The following is a 16227-nucleotide window of genomic DNA, read 5'->3' on the forward strand; positions in this document are numbered from 1 at the left end:
TTCTCTTCTCCTCCATCGGTGTGGTGCGGCTAAGGTGGCCGAGATCTGGCGACTCCCTCCTCTTCTCCTCCACCGGCGAGGCTACGGGCGACGAGATCCGACTGCCTCCTTTCTCCGCTTGTCCTTCGTCGGCGTGGAGGCGGCACTGCTTGGAGGATAAGATATGGGGTCGAGATGCTCTTCCCTAATTGGCGCCCCCTCCTCTTCTCCTTCGTCGGTGCCCCCTCCCCCCTTCTTCTCCTTCGTTGACGTGTCCCTAATCCAATACGACCGACGCGGAGGAGACAACGGATGGCGCGGTGGCGGAGATCCGGCTCCACCCTCGTCCACACTGCTCGGATGTGGAGGGGTCGCATGGCACGGCGGTGGCGATCTGGCCCCGTCCTCATCGGCGACAGCAATATGGTGGAGTCGAAGACGCAATCTTGCTGACGCATGGCGAGGGCGGTAGCGATGGACGTCCATGGTGGAGAAAGGCGGAGCTGAATGTGGTGTGCGACAGAGGGAGGAAGGGCATTTGCGTTTTTCTTCTAGGATTGGTACGCGTGGAGACTAACGTCCATTATCGTGGGAACGGAGGAAATATCGAAGTACAACGTATGTGTAGTACCATTCCTATGTGACTATTGAGCTTCCTCCAAAGGAAGTTAGTCCTTTCTACTTGTGCAGTTGTGCTACAGGTAGTGTGTAGTACTACACCGTATCGGAGCTGTTCACGGCCAAAGTGGAAAGTAATTAATTCGCTCATGGACACCCAGGTGGCTGTCCATTTCCGAAATAACGCGACAACGACAGGAGTGACCCGCAAAAAAGGCACTCCCGTTCCCGTCCTCGCTCCTCCCAAAGCTCCTCAGTTCCGCTTCCTCACATCTCTCACTCCCCCTACCGGACGCACGAGCACACACACCCCCGCCAGAGCAGTGGGCGAGCGAGTGGAACCAGACGAACCGCCGTCGCCACTCGCCGGCGCCGGGCACCGCCGTCCACCCGCCGACGGTGAGTCCACGCTCCCTTCTCGATCTCCCGTTCGTCGATCTCGCTCGCCCAATTGTAGCAACTCGCGTGGGGCCACCGGGGCTTCGCTGAGCTCGACCCGTCTGGGTTCTGACGGGCCGCGCGACACCATCCTCTTCTGGCCTCGCCGTCGCCGTCGCCCTTGTCCTCGCGCCCGACCACCGCCATCCCAGCCTCCGCCAGCGCTCCCGCCGCCCACCGCCACTGCTTCGCCGCCCTCCCTTGGCCCGCCCCGACGTGCTGCTCCCGCCCTGACTACGCCCACCAGCCGCATCCGCCACCCGCGGCCGGCGGCGCCCCGCCGCCCCACCTACCCACCGCCGGGGATTGAAGGTCTGGGGGAGAGATCAGCCCCCGGAGCCCAACCGCCCCACCACTAACCCGGCGTCGGGGGGTCGCGCTGTACCTTCAACGCGCGACGGTACGCGCGTTGGACTTTCTTGTAGCCGAATGTTGGATGCGGCGGCCGAGATCTCACGCCTGGGGGCTCTGTCGGTAGGGGTGAGGTGGAGGAGGGCTTGATGTTTGGCCGTTTCTGTGATCCTGACCGATTCGGTGGACGGTGGTGGGTGTGGGTGTCACTGGCACTGTGCCAGAGTGGAGTGATTTAAGGGAGGAGATGGTTGGGATTCAGGAGGGGGAAGGCACAATTGGACAGGAATTCTATAGCTAGCGAAGGTATATTTGTTTGTTTCCTGAAGGTGTCTGTCGGTGCGGTTGCCCTCATCTAAGGAAATGTACAAGTCTTTTTCCTTGGTTAGTTAGAATGGTACAATCTACAGAACAGAAATACAGAATGAAAGAGTCCAGGATAGATGCTGCTCCTGCCTTCTAGCCTCATGAATTTGGGTGAGTGAGGGCTCGAGATTGCTGTCTCTCAAGAATTGGGGGGATTGGCTCTGTCATAGTCATAGTGCTCTTGAAGTTAAGGTATATAAGAGGAAGTGTTGCCTGTGGAATCAGTAGCTTGGTTGATGAACGTATAACTACAGATAGTTCAATAAGTCTCATCCACATACCTTCTGTCCCATAACAAATTCTAACACTCTACTTGAAAGGACTGTCTTGGAGGAAGCGTTGGGGCTTGTGCTTCTCATCTCCTTTACTTGTGAGTGCTGCTACATGTGCAAACATTTGAGTACAACTCAAGTGCAAGTCATGATCCAACTGTATTAGATTGTCTAGATGCATGATTGTACTATTGCACGCAAAAATGGTTGCACGTGACTCATTTCTCATCCATGCAATGGTGGGCTTGTTGGTGGCTGTGATACAACCTATGATATAAGCTACCAGCCTACCATGGAACCTATGCGTGAAATTCCATTTCATGCCTCCATTTCACATAATTTTTGGTTGTCGTGTATGTTTCATGTGTTTGACTACTTTCCCGGTGATCATTTCCTATAAAAGCAACTACATCTCATTGTCAGAAGCGGCATGCCAGATTTTGTGAAACTTGATGATTTGAGGTTAAAAAGAAGAACCTTTTATTCATGTTTTACATGGACCAAAATCAATACATTTCTAGGTGAGATTGAAGATCTTGTAGAGGATTTGGATTGAAATTTTTAGCCACGGTGACAAGAGAGTTTGTTGGTTCAACCTTGAATTTTGTAGTATTTCCTTGAACTATGTTTAAGCTATGGTACTACTATCTCCTTTTGTTTTGCTGTTAGAACTGGATCTGACTGTGCTATGATGCATTAATGCATTATTCCACAGGATCTGGCTGCATGCTTTAAAACGGACAATTCATTATTCTCTTGGTAATTGCACGATTAAGTGGGAACGCTTCTTTTCCTTTTGCTTCCTTCTTTCTCCTTTATGTCAATGCAAAAATGACACAGGCTGGCACTATTATTCATTATGCTAATTACTTTCATTTTTATCCTGTAGGAATTATAAAATAATTCAAGGTGTAAAGCTGATATAGATCTAATCATGGCAAATTTCAACTCGTCAGAACGTCAAGACTCTAGAGAACCAACTTCACCCGTACCATCAACATCATCTTCTATATCAAGGTATAACATATCCCTGTTTTAACCTGTTACTCATTTACAATGTTTTGAAATAGCTTACTCATGTGAGTACGGATCAGCTGACTAGTTGCAGTTTGTCATCATCAGGTCCATTTAGTAGTAGGTGGCTAGTCGGCTAGTCGAGCAGTATAGTCATCCTGCCTACTTGCCTTGCTACCCAGGATGTATATAGTACAACTGTATAAATCATAAGTTGTAAAGTACTGCTACTAGACTATAGCACCGCACACTGCACAACGATATTATCATAAATTGGTAAACAAAGCATACACCAAGCATGGTGGGACAAAAACAAAAATCCCAGTGTCAAGTGCCCCCAGGTCCAGCTGGCCAGCTCACAAATTGCGCTCCGGTTAATCAGACGACTTATTGTCATTACTGATTAGTTGTTGATTATTTTCTCAAAGAACGTTGCTTTGCACAATTAGCTTAGCTGGTTGTTCCTGTTTCATTTTCATCTTAGATCCTCTTGTGTTCGTTTGAAGCCTCTCCATCTCACATTTGTCCTTATTTCCTTCTTTGTTAGAATCACAGCTAGCAAGCACGCAACCTATAGTATATAACTTTTTTTTTGAACATTGACTATAGTATATAACTCGTTACTTATTTGTTTTTCTACAGGGAAAAAGGTGAGCTGGCAGAAGTTGATGATCCTGAAAGTGCAATGTCCACTGTTGCTCGATTGTTGGAAGACCTCCATGCTAGCATGGTATCTCCATCGGGGAAGGAAGCTACAACCAGAAGGTTACTTGAACTGGCTAGAGCAAAAAAGGAAGCAAGGATTTTGATAGGTAGCCATTCTCAGGCAATGCCGCTACTTATATCTACCCTTAGAGTTGGGTCATCTGCAGCAAAAGTAAATGCTGCAGCTCTACTTAGTGCACTCTGCAAGGAAGAGGACCTGCGTGTGAGGGTCCTCTTAGGAGGCTGTATACCACCCTTAATCTCTCTTTTGAAGTCTGAATCTGCTGAAGCGAAGAAGGCTGCTGCTGAAGCTATTTATGAAGTGTCTTCTGGTGGGCTTTCGGATGATCACATAGGCAGGAAAATATTTGTGACTGAAGGTGTTGTGCCAACTCTGTGGGACTTGCTTAATCCTAGGTCTCGCCAAGATAAAGTAGTTGAGGGCTTTGTGACTGGGGCTTTAAGGAATCTCTGTGGGGACAAAGATGGTTACTGGAAGGCCACACTTGAAGCTGGAGGTGTTGAAATTATTACTGGTCTTCTTTCATCCAAGAATACTGCTTCACAGTCGAATGCTGCCTCTCTATTGGCACGGTTTATCTCTGCTTTTGGTGATAGCATTCCCAAAGTTATAGATGCTGGGGCTGTTAAGGCTCTCCTTCACCTTCTAAATCGAGATAATATCATTTCTGTTCGTGAAAGTGCGGCTGATGCTTTGGAGGCCCTGTCTTCCAAGTCTAGTATTGCAAAGAAAGCTGTGGTGGATGCAGGAGGCCTTCCTATTCTGATTGGAGCTGTTGTAGCGCCCTCAAAAGAATGCATGCAGGGTGAGACATGTCATTCTCTACAAAGCCATGCTGTCCGTGCTTTATCAAATATTTGTGGGGGAACAACTTCTCTGTTGCTTTACCTTGGTGAGCTCTGCCAAGCACCCCGGGCACCTGTTCCCCTTGCTGACATTCTTGGAGCACTTGCTTATTCATTGATGGTTTTTGATGGCTCTGATGGTAAATCCTTTGACCCAGTTGAGATTGAAAATACTTTGGTTGTGCTCCTAAAATCTCATGACAGCAAGCTTGATCGTATTCTTGAGGCTTTAGCAAGTCTATATGGGAATGATTGTCTCTCTGACAGGCTTGATCACTCTAATTCTAAGAAGGTTCTTGTTGGGCTGATTACCATGGCTCCTGCTGATATTCAAGAACATCTTGTTCGTGCCTTAACTAGCTTGTGTTGTGATGGTGTTGGAATATGGGAGGCTCTGGGAAAGAGAGAAGGGGTTCAGTTGCTAATATCATTACTTGGGCTTTCCAGTGAGCAGCAGCAGGAATATGCAGTTTCCTTATTGGCTATCTTGAGTGATGAAGTAGATGACAGCAAGTGGGCAATAACAGCTGCTGGAGGTATCCCTCCACTTGTCCAGCTACTAGAAACAGGATCTCAAAAAGCAAAAGAGGATGCAGCTTACATCATGTGGAACATGTGCTCTGACAGTGATGATATCAGGGCATGTATTGAGAGCGCTGGGGCTGTTCTGGCACTAATTTGGCTTCTAAAGAGTGGTAGCCCTCGTGGACAGGAGGCATCAGTTAAAGCACTCAAGAAGCTGATACGATCAGCAGACTCTGCTACGGTCAATCAGTTACTAGCATTACTGCTCAGTGACTCATTGAGCTCAAAGGCTCATGTCATTACAGTTCTCGGGCATGTCCTTGTGCTGGCGCCTCAGAGAGCTCTAATCCAGAGTGGAGCCCCAGCTAATAAAGGTCTTAGGTCACTGGTTCTTGTTCTTGAATCATCAAATGAAGAAACACAGGAGATTGCTGCAACTGTGTTGGCTGATATTTTCACTATGCGTCAGGATATTTGTGATGTCTTGGCAATTGATGAAATTGTCCAGCCATGCATGAAGCTTTTGACAAGTGGAAACCAAGTGATTGCCACACAATCTGCCAGAGCTTTAGGAGCGCTTTCAGTGTTCAGCTAGTTCCATGTCAAAAAACAAAATTTCTTGCCTAACTGAAGGTGATGTGAGACCTCTTATTGAGATGGCAAAGACATCATCTATTGATGTTGCTGAAACAGCATTTGCTGCATTAGCAAATCTCCTATCAGATGCACAGATTGCTAAAGAAGCGTTAGATGACAATATTGTCTTGGCTTTGACTAGAGTGCTCAAGGAGGGGAGTTTAGAAGGCAAGATTAGTGCGTCACGGTCACTTCGTCAGTTGGTCAACCAGTTTCCCCTCAGTGAAGTTCTCCCAGATTACTCGCAGTGCTGTTTTATAATTCATGCATTGTTGGTATGTCTATCTGGCATCAATTTGGACAATGTTACAAATTTGGAACCCCTTGATGTTCTTACATTGATGGCCACAACAAAGGAGGGTTCACATTATAGCCCCCCTCTATGCACTGGTTTTCTTGAAGTTCCAGAAAGCTTAGAACCTTTAATTCGTTGTGTTAGTATTGGGCTTCCACCTGTTCAAGATAAGTCCATTCAAATCCTTGCAAGCTCTCTGTCAGGGCCGACCTTCTCTACTTGGTGAATATTTAAACAGAAGTCAAGGATGCATCACTTCTCTTGCTAGTAGAGTTATAGAAGTCAAATGACATGGAAATAAGAATCAGCAGTGCAGTCATCCTCATATCTGCAATGAGGGACAGCAGAGAACAGTCGATCGATGTTCTTGAAGCATCAAAACTTCTGAAGAATCTGATATCTGCACTCATTGATATGCTGAAGCAACGTTCCTCTTTAACATCCCTAGACATTGAAATTTGGAAACCTTCCACGGAAAAAAGTTCGCTTAATTATGAGCAGGATGTTTTGAGTGTGCCTGAACTTGGAAAGGTTTCTGAAGAAACTGTTGCACTATGGTTGCTCTCACTGATTTGTTCTCATCATGGAAGGAGTAAATATACTGTTATGGAGCTCAAGTGGCGTTGATGCAGTATCTGATAGACTTGCTAGCTATACTGCTAACCGACAGGTGCATGTTTCACATTTATTTTTTCTGTTTTCATAGGACTCACTCTATCTGAGTAACTTGTCGCTAAATTTGAGATATTTTCTGCTTCTAACTGCTGTACTGCTGCGTTGAGTAATCTAAGATGTACTGGTAATGTGAAAAATCTTAGATCCATCTTGAATTGTCATCGTGACTAGCATGCAAACAGTGTTAGGTCTAAGTTTTCCTGTATTTTTACATCCTTGTTTTGAGTAATGCTGGATAAGAAAGATGGGTCACTTCTTATGTCCATCCACTTTCCATGTTTTTAACTCAAGTCTAAAGGGACTTCTTTATTCTGAATTGGTTCCTGTAACAGACTGCTTGTTGATCAATTTTAGGTGACCTGCTGACAAGTGACACCAGCTATACAGATGCATCAGCACATATGGTGTCACTAGTCTTTTATGTTACATATTAAAATGAAAACCAATGGCCATTTTAAACTAGTGATGACTTTTAAATTTTGGACTATTGGTTATTAAAACAGTCGACAAATTCTAGGAAGAGTTGAGATGATTTCCCCATGCTGTTTATGATTGCACCCAAAGTTCCTGTTTACATAAAAAATCATCATGCTAAGTTCCTACCTAGAAACAGAAGTCCACTCGTACACAACAACATAGCCTTTCAGTCCTAAGCAAGTTGGGGTAGGCTAGAGTTGAAACCCACCAAGAGTCTCAAGTCACGGTTCAGGTACTTCAATAGCTGCTTTCTAAGCACTCCTATTCAAACATAGATCTCTAGGTATATCCAAAGCTTTCAAATCTCTTTTTATTGCCTCCCCCATGTCAATTTCGGTTTTCCTCTACCTCCCATCATATTATTAGCTTGGCTTAGGACTCCACAATGCACTGGTGCCTCTGGAGGTCTCCTTTGGACATGGCCAAACCACCTCAACCGATGTTGGACAAGCTTTTCTTCAATTGGTGCTACCCCTAGGCGATCACGTATATCATCGTTCCGAACTCGGTCCATTCTTGTGTGACCACAAATCCATCGCAACATACGCATTTCTGCAACACTCAGTTGTTGAACATGTCGAATCTTTGTAGGCCAACATTCTGCTCCATACAACATAGCCGGTCTAATCGCCGTTCTATAAAACTTGCCTTTTAGCTTTCGTGGTACCCTCTTGTCACAGAGAATGCCAGAAGCTTGTCGCCACTTGATCCACCCTGCTTTGATTCTATGGCTAACGTCCGCATCAATATCTCCATCCCTATGTAGCATCGATCCCAGATACCGAAAGGTATCCTTCTTAGGCACTACTTGACCTTCCAAACTCACATCTCCCTCCTCCTATGCAGCTCCGCCAAAGTCGCATCTCATGTATTCGGTTTTAGTTCTGCTCAATCTAAAACCTTTAGACTCAAGGGTCTGCCGCCATAACTCTAGTTTCCTATTTACTCCCGCCTGGCTTTCGTCCACTAACACTACATCATCAGCGAACAACATACACCAAGGGATATCCCCTTGAATGTTCCTGGTAACCTCATCCATTACCAAGGCAAAGAGATACGGGCTTAAGGCTGACCCTTGATGAAGTCCAATTTTAATCGGGAAGTAATCTGTGTTACCATCGTTTGTTCGAACACTAGGTCACAACATTGTTGTACATGTCCTTGATGAGGGTCACGTACTTTGATGGGACTTTATGTTTGTCCAAAGCCCACCACATAACATTTCTTGGTATCTTGTCATAAGCCTTCTCCAAGTCAATGAAAACCATGTGGAGGTCCTTCTGCTCTCTAAACCGCTCCATAACTTGTCTTATTAAGAAGATTGCTTCTGTGGTTGATCTTCCGGGCATGAAACCAAATTGGTTTGTTGATATCTGCGTCGTTCCTCGCAGGCGTTGCTCGATGACTCTCTCCCATAGCTTCATAGTGTGGCTCATCAACTTAATTCCCCGATAATTAGTACAACTTTGGATATCTCCCTTGTTCTTGTAGATTGGATACCAATATGCTTCTAATCCACTCCTCAGGCATCTTGTTCGATCGAAAGATATTGTTGAACATCTTGGTTAGCCATACTATAGCTATATCCCCGAGACATCTCCACACCTTGATTGGGATACCATTAGAGCCCATCGCTTTGCCCCCTTTCATCATTTTCAAGGCTTCTCTGACCTCCTATTCTTGAATCCTCCGCACAAAGCGCCTATTAGTGTCATCAAATGAGTCGTCCAGCTGAACGGTGGTGTTCTCGTTCTCACCATTGAACAATTTATCAAAGTACTCTTGTCATCTATGTCTGATCTCATCCTCCTTCACCAAGAGCTGCTCCCTCTCATCCTTTATGCACTTGACTTGATTGAAGTCCCTTGTCTTTCCTATCGGGAGCCCTAGCCATCCTATAAATATCCTTCTCTCCTTCCTTCGTACTCAAACGTTGGTAAATGTCCTCATATGCCCGCCCCTTTGCCTCACTCACCGCTCGTTTTGCAGTCTTCTTTGCCACCTTGTACTTCTCTACGTTGTCTGCACACCTGTCATGATACAAGCGCTTATAGCACTCCTTTTCCTTAATAGCCTTTTGCACATCTTCATTCCACCACCAAGTGTCTTTCTAGTAGCATCCGCTCCCTTTGGTCACTCCAAGCACCTCTGAAGCAACCTTCCGAACGCATGTTGCCATCTTCTCCCACATGCTGTTTGCATCGCCTTCATCCTTCCAAGGGCCCTCTTCAATGACCTTTTCCTTAAAGACCTTTGATGCCTCTCCTTCTAATTTCCACCACTTCGTTCTAGCAACCCTAGCTTGTTTGTTCCACTGAGCTTGCACCAGAAAGCGGAAGTCAGCCACCACCAGCTTGTGTTGAGCGACCACACATTCTCCAGGTATCACCTTACAGTCCACGCATGTTCGTTTATCCCTCCTTTGTAAGGACAAAGTCGATTTGACTAGAGTACTGGCCGCTACTAAAGGTCACTAAATGGAACTGTCTCTTACGAAAGAAAGTGTTAGCTATCATTAGATCAAAAGCTATAGCGAAGTCTAAGACTTCCTCTCCCTCCTGGTTCCTACTACCATATCCGAAACATCCATGAACCGCCTCGAAACCTGCACTTGATGTACCTACATAGCCATTAAGATCACCTCCTATAAAGAGCTTCTCACTACTAGGGACAACTCTAACCAAGCAATCTAAGTCTTCCCAGAAAAGCCACTTAGCACTCTCATCATGGCCTATTTGGGGGGCATACGCACTAATTATGTTGAAAACCATATCACTAATGACAAGTTTAACTAAGATGATCCTATCCCCTTGCCTTCTCACCTCCACCACACCATCCTTGAGGCTTTTATCAATCAAAACTCCTACTCCATTTCTATTTGAAGTTGTCCCTGTGTACCAGAGTTTGAAGCCGGTATTGTCCACCTTCGCCTTCTGCCCCTTCCATTTAGTCCCCTGGACGCATAAGATATTTACACGCTTCCTAACCGCTGTGTTCACTAACTCTCTTAACTTACCCATAAGGTACCCTACATTCCATCTACCTAAACGGATCCTAGTTGGCTCGACTAGCTTCCTTACCCTTTGCACCCGCCGAGGTAGGTGTGAAGACCCTTGCTCATTTTGCACCACACCCGGGCGCCGATGTGGCGCGCCACTAAGGATGCGACGATCCGATCCTTGCTCACTTGACACCGTGCTCAGATCGCGACACGGCGCATCACGGGGGTGACGGCCTGGCCCTTGCTCATTTAACACCATATCCCGGGTTCCGAGATGGCGCGTCGCTAAGAGGGTTACGCCCCAACGGGATTCTTTTGGGTTTCATCTCCATAAAAGTGACTAAGTTTTTACATTGGCTCGCTGCGCCTAACACAACCCTCCTCCTTTACCAGGGCTTGGGACATGCTATGCTGGGACACCAAAGGCGCCCCACCATAGGCGGAGTTAAGTCCACTCGTACACCCACAGATAAAATGTTATATTTTGCAAGATGAAAGCATTTGGTTGGTCTGCCTGTCTGTTTCATTTTTTATATGCCAACTTGCCTAGTAAATTGTTGGAAACGCTAGGGTCCAGATTTGCACCATTTGTTCTTGGTAACTCCATTGCTTAGATACCAGATGCAGATGTGCATAAATATTATTAGACATACTAGTTTTACTATTCAATTGGCGCTGACTGCTGAGAACAGAACAAGCAAGCAGAACAATCGTGGCGGTCTACTTACCATAGCTGAATTGTTCTACATTCCATAGATCAGACAACTTTCATTCTTTGTTGCATTACTTGTCTTTAACATATTTTACTGTTTCTATTGCTATGCCTATTTCCAATCTGTAATAGCTGCTCCATGTTACAGGAACAGTATGAAGACTCAGAAAATATATGGACTTGCGCCCTTCTGTTGGCTACTCTGTTTCAGGATTCAGTGGTTATTCAGTCTTCTGAAATAACACGAACAATACCTTCTTTAGCATCCTTGCTAAAATCTGATGATATCATCGATAAATACTTTGCTGCTCAAGCACTGGCTAGCCTTGTTTCCACTGGGAGCAGAGGTATACAGCTTGCTATTGCAAATTCTGGTGCAGTTTTGGGTGCTGTAGCATTGATCGGACAAGTAGAATCTGATATGCCAAACCTTGTTACAATGGCTATAGAATTCAAGTTGGCAGACAATCCAAGTCAAATAATATTGAGAAGCCTTTTTGAGCTTGAAGATGTCTGCACTGGTGCTTCCGCTCGAAGGTCCATACCCTTGCTAGTGGATCTACTTAAACCAATGCCAGACAGGCCAGGTGCACCTCTGATTGCTTTGCACCTTCTGACTCAACTAGCGGAAGGTAGTGAGGCAAATAAAGTTGCTATGGCAGAGGCTGGAGCATTAGATGCCTTGACTAAGTATCTGTCTTTAAGCCCTCAAGACTCAACTGAAACTACTATAACCAATTTGTTAGGGATTTTATACAGTAATCCTGATCTTGTTTACCATGAATCATCACGCAGCACTTCAAATCAGCTGGTAGCTGTCTTACGTTTGGGCTCGAGAAGTTCTAGGCTTAGTGCAGTAAGGACGTTGCAGAAACTCTTTGATGCAGAGAATATAAGGGACACCGAAGTGGCCCGGCAAGCTATTCAACCACTACTTGACATGCTTGAGTCAGGAACTGAAATAGAACAGCAGGCAGCACTTGGTGCACTTATCAAGCTTTCTGCTGGGACTATCTCTAAGGATTCTGCTATGTTTGATGTAGAAGGCAACACACTTGAAAATCTTTACAAAATTTTATCCTTCAGTTCGTCATTGGAGCTTAAGAAAGATGCTGCTCAACTCTGCTATATTTTATTTGAAAACTCAACTGTACGTGCATCACCAATTGCAACAGAATGTCTTCAACCCTTGATATCACTGATGACATCAGGATCTAGTTTGGCTATCGAACCAGCAGTTTGTGCTCTAAACAGATTACTGGATGAGGACTACAATGCAGAGGTTGCTGCAACTAGTGAAGTTATTGATCTTCTTGTCAGTTTTGTTCCTGGTACAAACTATCAGTTGTCTGAAGCATGTATCGGTGCTCTCATAAAGTTGGGCAAGGACCGTCCAAACTGCAAGCTTGACATGGTTAAAGCTGGTATCATTGAGCATGCACTTGATATGATTCTTGATGTTCCTGTATCTGTTAGTTCATCCATTGCTGAATTGCTTCGCATTTTGACAAACAACAGTGGCATTGCTAAAAGTTCTGCTGCTGCAAAAATGGTGGAGCCACTTTTCTTGGTTTTACGTCGCCCTGATGTTACTATGTGGGACCAGCACAGTGCCTTGCAAGCACTTGTAAATATTCTGGAGAAACCTCAGAGTCTAGCAGCATTGAAGTTGACTCCCAGTCAAATAATTGAGCCTTTAATATCATTTCTTGAGTCTCCCTCTCAAGCAATTCAGCAACTTGGCACTGAGGTGCTTTCACATCTTCTAGAACAGGAACATTTTCAACAGGATATCACCACCAAAAATGCAGTTGTTCCTCTGGTGCAGCTTGCTGGTATTGGAATCTTGAGCTTACAACAAACTGCAGTTAAAGCACTTGAAAACATCTCACAGAGTTGGCCCAAGGCAGTAGCCGATGCAGGTGGAATTTTTGAACTTTCAAAGGTAATTGTCCAGGATGATCCTCAGCCAAGTCAAGCATTATGGGAATCTGCAGCACTTGTGTTATGCAATGTTTTGCGTTATAATTCGGACAACTACGTCAAAGTCTCAATGGCTGTACTTGTGAGATTGCTGAACTCCACCATGGAGAGTACCGTCACGATAGCTCTCAGTGCTCTACTTGTTCAAGAGAAAAGTAGCTCACGCTGTGCTGTGGCCATGGCTGAGGCTGGGGCAGTACGTGCACTCTTGGAGCTCCTGAAGAGCCATCGATGTGAGGAATCTGCAGCAAGATTGCTTGAAGCGCTGATAAACAATTCAAGGGTCCGTGAAACAAAAGTTGCCAAGTATGCTATTGCTCCTCTCTCACAGTACCTGTTAGATCCTCAGTCTAAGAACCAGTCAGCAAAGTTTCTGGTGACTCTTGCACTAGGTGACATTTTCCAGCATGAAGCACTTGCAAGGGCAAGTGACTCTGTGTCTGCCTGCCGTGCTCTTGTAAGCCTACTTGAGGACCAGCCTACGGATGACATGACAACAGTTGCTATTTGTGCACTACAAAGCTTAGTGATGCACAGCAGGACAAATAGGCGTGCTGTTGCTGAAGCTGGGGGCATTTTGGTTGTGCAAGAATTGCTTCTTTCACCAAATGTGGATGTTTCAGGACAGGCTGCTCTTCTAATCAAGTACCTATTTTCAAATCATACACTGCAAGAATACGTGTCGAATGAGCTTATCCGATCTCTCACTGGTGAGTCGGCATTCTTTATGGCGAAGTGTGTCCATGATATTTTATTTCAAATGTGTATTTCTTCATGTTCATGAGTGAAGTCTCATGCCCTTCTATTTTGAAAATTAAATGGTTTTTTCATTTGCCATTTTGTCTTTGATACTATAGAGTATAGACATGAATATCCAATAAAAACAGATGCATTAAGTTACGAAATGATTGAACTGCAAATGCTTTATGGGTGCTATCCTGCTTACTAATGGATTGATTTGATTATTCTCTAATGTCAAATGCAATTTGTCGCAGCTGCCTTAGAGAGAGAGCTGCTCTCTACGTCAACTATCAATGAAGTTATTCTGAAGACCATATATGTGATATTCAGTAACTTCAAAAAGGTACGGTTTTCTGAGGCGGCAACCTTGTGCATACCACACCTGGTTTGTGCTTTGAAGGATGGAAATGAGGCTGCCCAGGAGAGTGTGCTTGACACCCTTTGCTTGCTTAAAGAATCTTGGCCGCAAATGAATGAAGACATCGCTAAAGCCCAGTCCCTGATTTCAGCTGAAGCCATACCTGTACTACAAATGCTTATGAAGACATGTCCTCCCAGTTTTCATGAGAGAGCCGATAGTTTGCTGCATTGCTTGCCTGGTTGCTTGACAGTGACCATCATTCGTGGGAATAATTTGAAACAGACAATGGGGGGTACCAATGCATTTTGTTGCCTGCAAATAGGAAATGGTCCTCCAAGGCAAACTAAGGTAATTCTTGTAGATAATTGTACTCAATAATTCATTTGTAGTGCAGTTGGTTCTTTTCCTCTGAAACCCAGTATTGCCAGCTGCTGTACCTTGCAAGACTGGGATCGCCGCTCTGCTGCATGTTGTATTTTATTTAGTTAACATCTTTTTGTCTGTGGCTACTGATGTTTGTGCTGAACGTCAGGTGCTAAACCACAGCATCTGCCCAGCTTGGAACGAGGGTTTCACTTGGTTATTTGATGTCGCCCCTAAAGGGCAGAAGCTCTACATCATATGCAAAAGCAAAAATACATTTGGAAAGGTATGGGGTCATAAAGGATGGCATGTCTTCTTCAGATGCCTTCTCTTGGTTCTTGGCTTATTGCCTGTTATTCTTTTGTTATTTCTCAAATGTTGATATTTTCATTTCATTGCAGTCAACCCTCGGAAGAGTGACCATCCAGATCGACAAGGTTGTCACTGAGGGCGTATACAGCGGGTTCTTCAGCCTCAGCCACGACGGCGGTAAGGACGGCTCAAGAACCCTAGAGATAGAGATCGTATGGTCAAATAGGCCATCCAACGACAGTATGTAGCATATGGCTGATTTACCTGACGCCACCAACCTTATACTCCCTGCTGTCTTCCATGTAAATCAGACCCCCCATAATCATCCAAATTCATTTATTTATATGTAGAAAAGTTAAAGACGCTTAGATAACCCGCGCCATCATTCAATTATTGCGGTCCTCTTGGGATTGTTAGCCTTGCTGCTGTAACAGGTTTTGGACCCGGGTATTTTTTTTTGTACAGGTGAATTTATTTAATGTAATTATATCTTAGTGTTAGATTGGTGTGACGTGTGAGTACGGACAATCACTAAGTACTGACAGTAACATTTCTGTGTGATGTGTGGCGTGATATTTGTTCCCGTGGGTGTGTGTTTTCCGTTGTTCGCAGTTGTAGCCTCAGTTGAGCACTACCGTTTTCAGAGGGGAAATTAGGCGAGCCAATTGCATTGATTTTTAATTCACAGCTTATTTTAGGTGGTAACTGGATTGTTTTAGTTTTTACCCTCAGCTCTAACTTTTGTTCGAGTGACTGTTCAGCAGCTCAGGCCATGTGCCGTCAGATGTGTTGTCGCGCCTGTTAATATGTTAGTTTATATGTTTCTGGTGTGCCAACGTACCTGACTCATCTGCACTGGCATGTTGGCTTGCTTTCTCGTTGTCATGCAAACGTACTCTCCGTGGGGCCTGTTTTAGTTGGATACCACAGCTTAAGTGAATATGCACTGTTCTCTTTGCCGGGCATGTTTAAGTAGCGTCGTTGGTTCTGGCTACGCCAAACTTTTTACATCCAGTTTACTACACGTGCCATCATAGCCACTACTAGCGGCGGTATGAGGATGTTGCAGTACTTTTTTTTTAATTGGCAGAAGTTTAAGTTAGTTTGGCGAGATTCTCTCACGTTAATTGGTAACATCACTATGCATGCAAACCAAACATGAAACATGCCACATGCCACATGCCACTATGCCAGTACTGCTGGTCGCAGCAGCCTGGAGCAATGTTTCAACAGTCACACATGCTGACACATTTGAATGCCGCTACTGTAGTAGTCGTACTTGTTGGCCAAACATAGACAAGGTCGCAGAGTGTGCCGTGCCTGACGAAACTTGAGCGTGCAGGTAGTACCCTGGTTCCTTTAGGTTATCACAGAGCAGCTCAAGACATGATTTTTTTCAGATTTCCCTCAGGGGCATACATGTCCTTTTACACATAGAGCAAAGAATCTATCTATAGACTAATCACGATTGCCAAACACCTAGATTTTTTAGGCTGTAGATTCTTTTCACCGTAGCTTATATAAAAAAAATCTTAA

At 45.0% G+C, this 16227-nt stretch overlaps 1 pseudogene; it reads left to right on the top strand.

Annotated features, from left to right (window-relative positions):
- The first annotated feature begins 863 nt into the window (after positions 1 to 863).
- Positions 864 to 15191, top strand: LOC136486448 (protein CELLULOSE SYNTHASE INTERACTIVE 3-like; annotated as a pseudogene).
- The last annotated feature ends 1036 nt before the right edge of the window (positions 15192 to 16227 follow it).

Source organism: Miscanthus floridulus, chromosome 10 (assembly GCF_019320115.1).
Source record: "Miscanthus floridulus cultivar M001 chromosome 10, ASM1932011v1, whole genome shotgun sequence".
NCBI lineage: Eukaryota > Viridiplantae > Streptophyta > Magnoliopsida > Poales > Poaceae > Miscanthus > Miscanthus floridulus.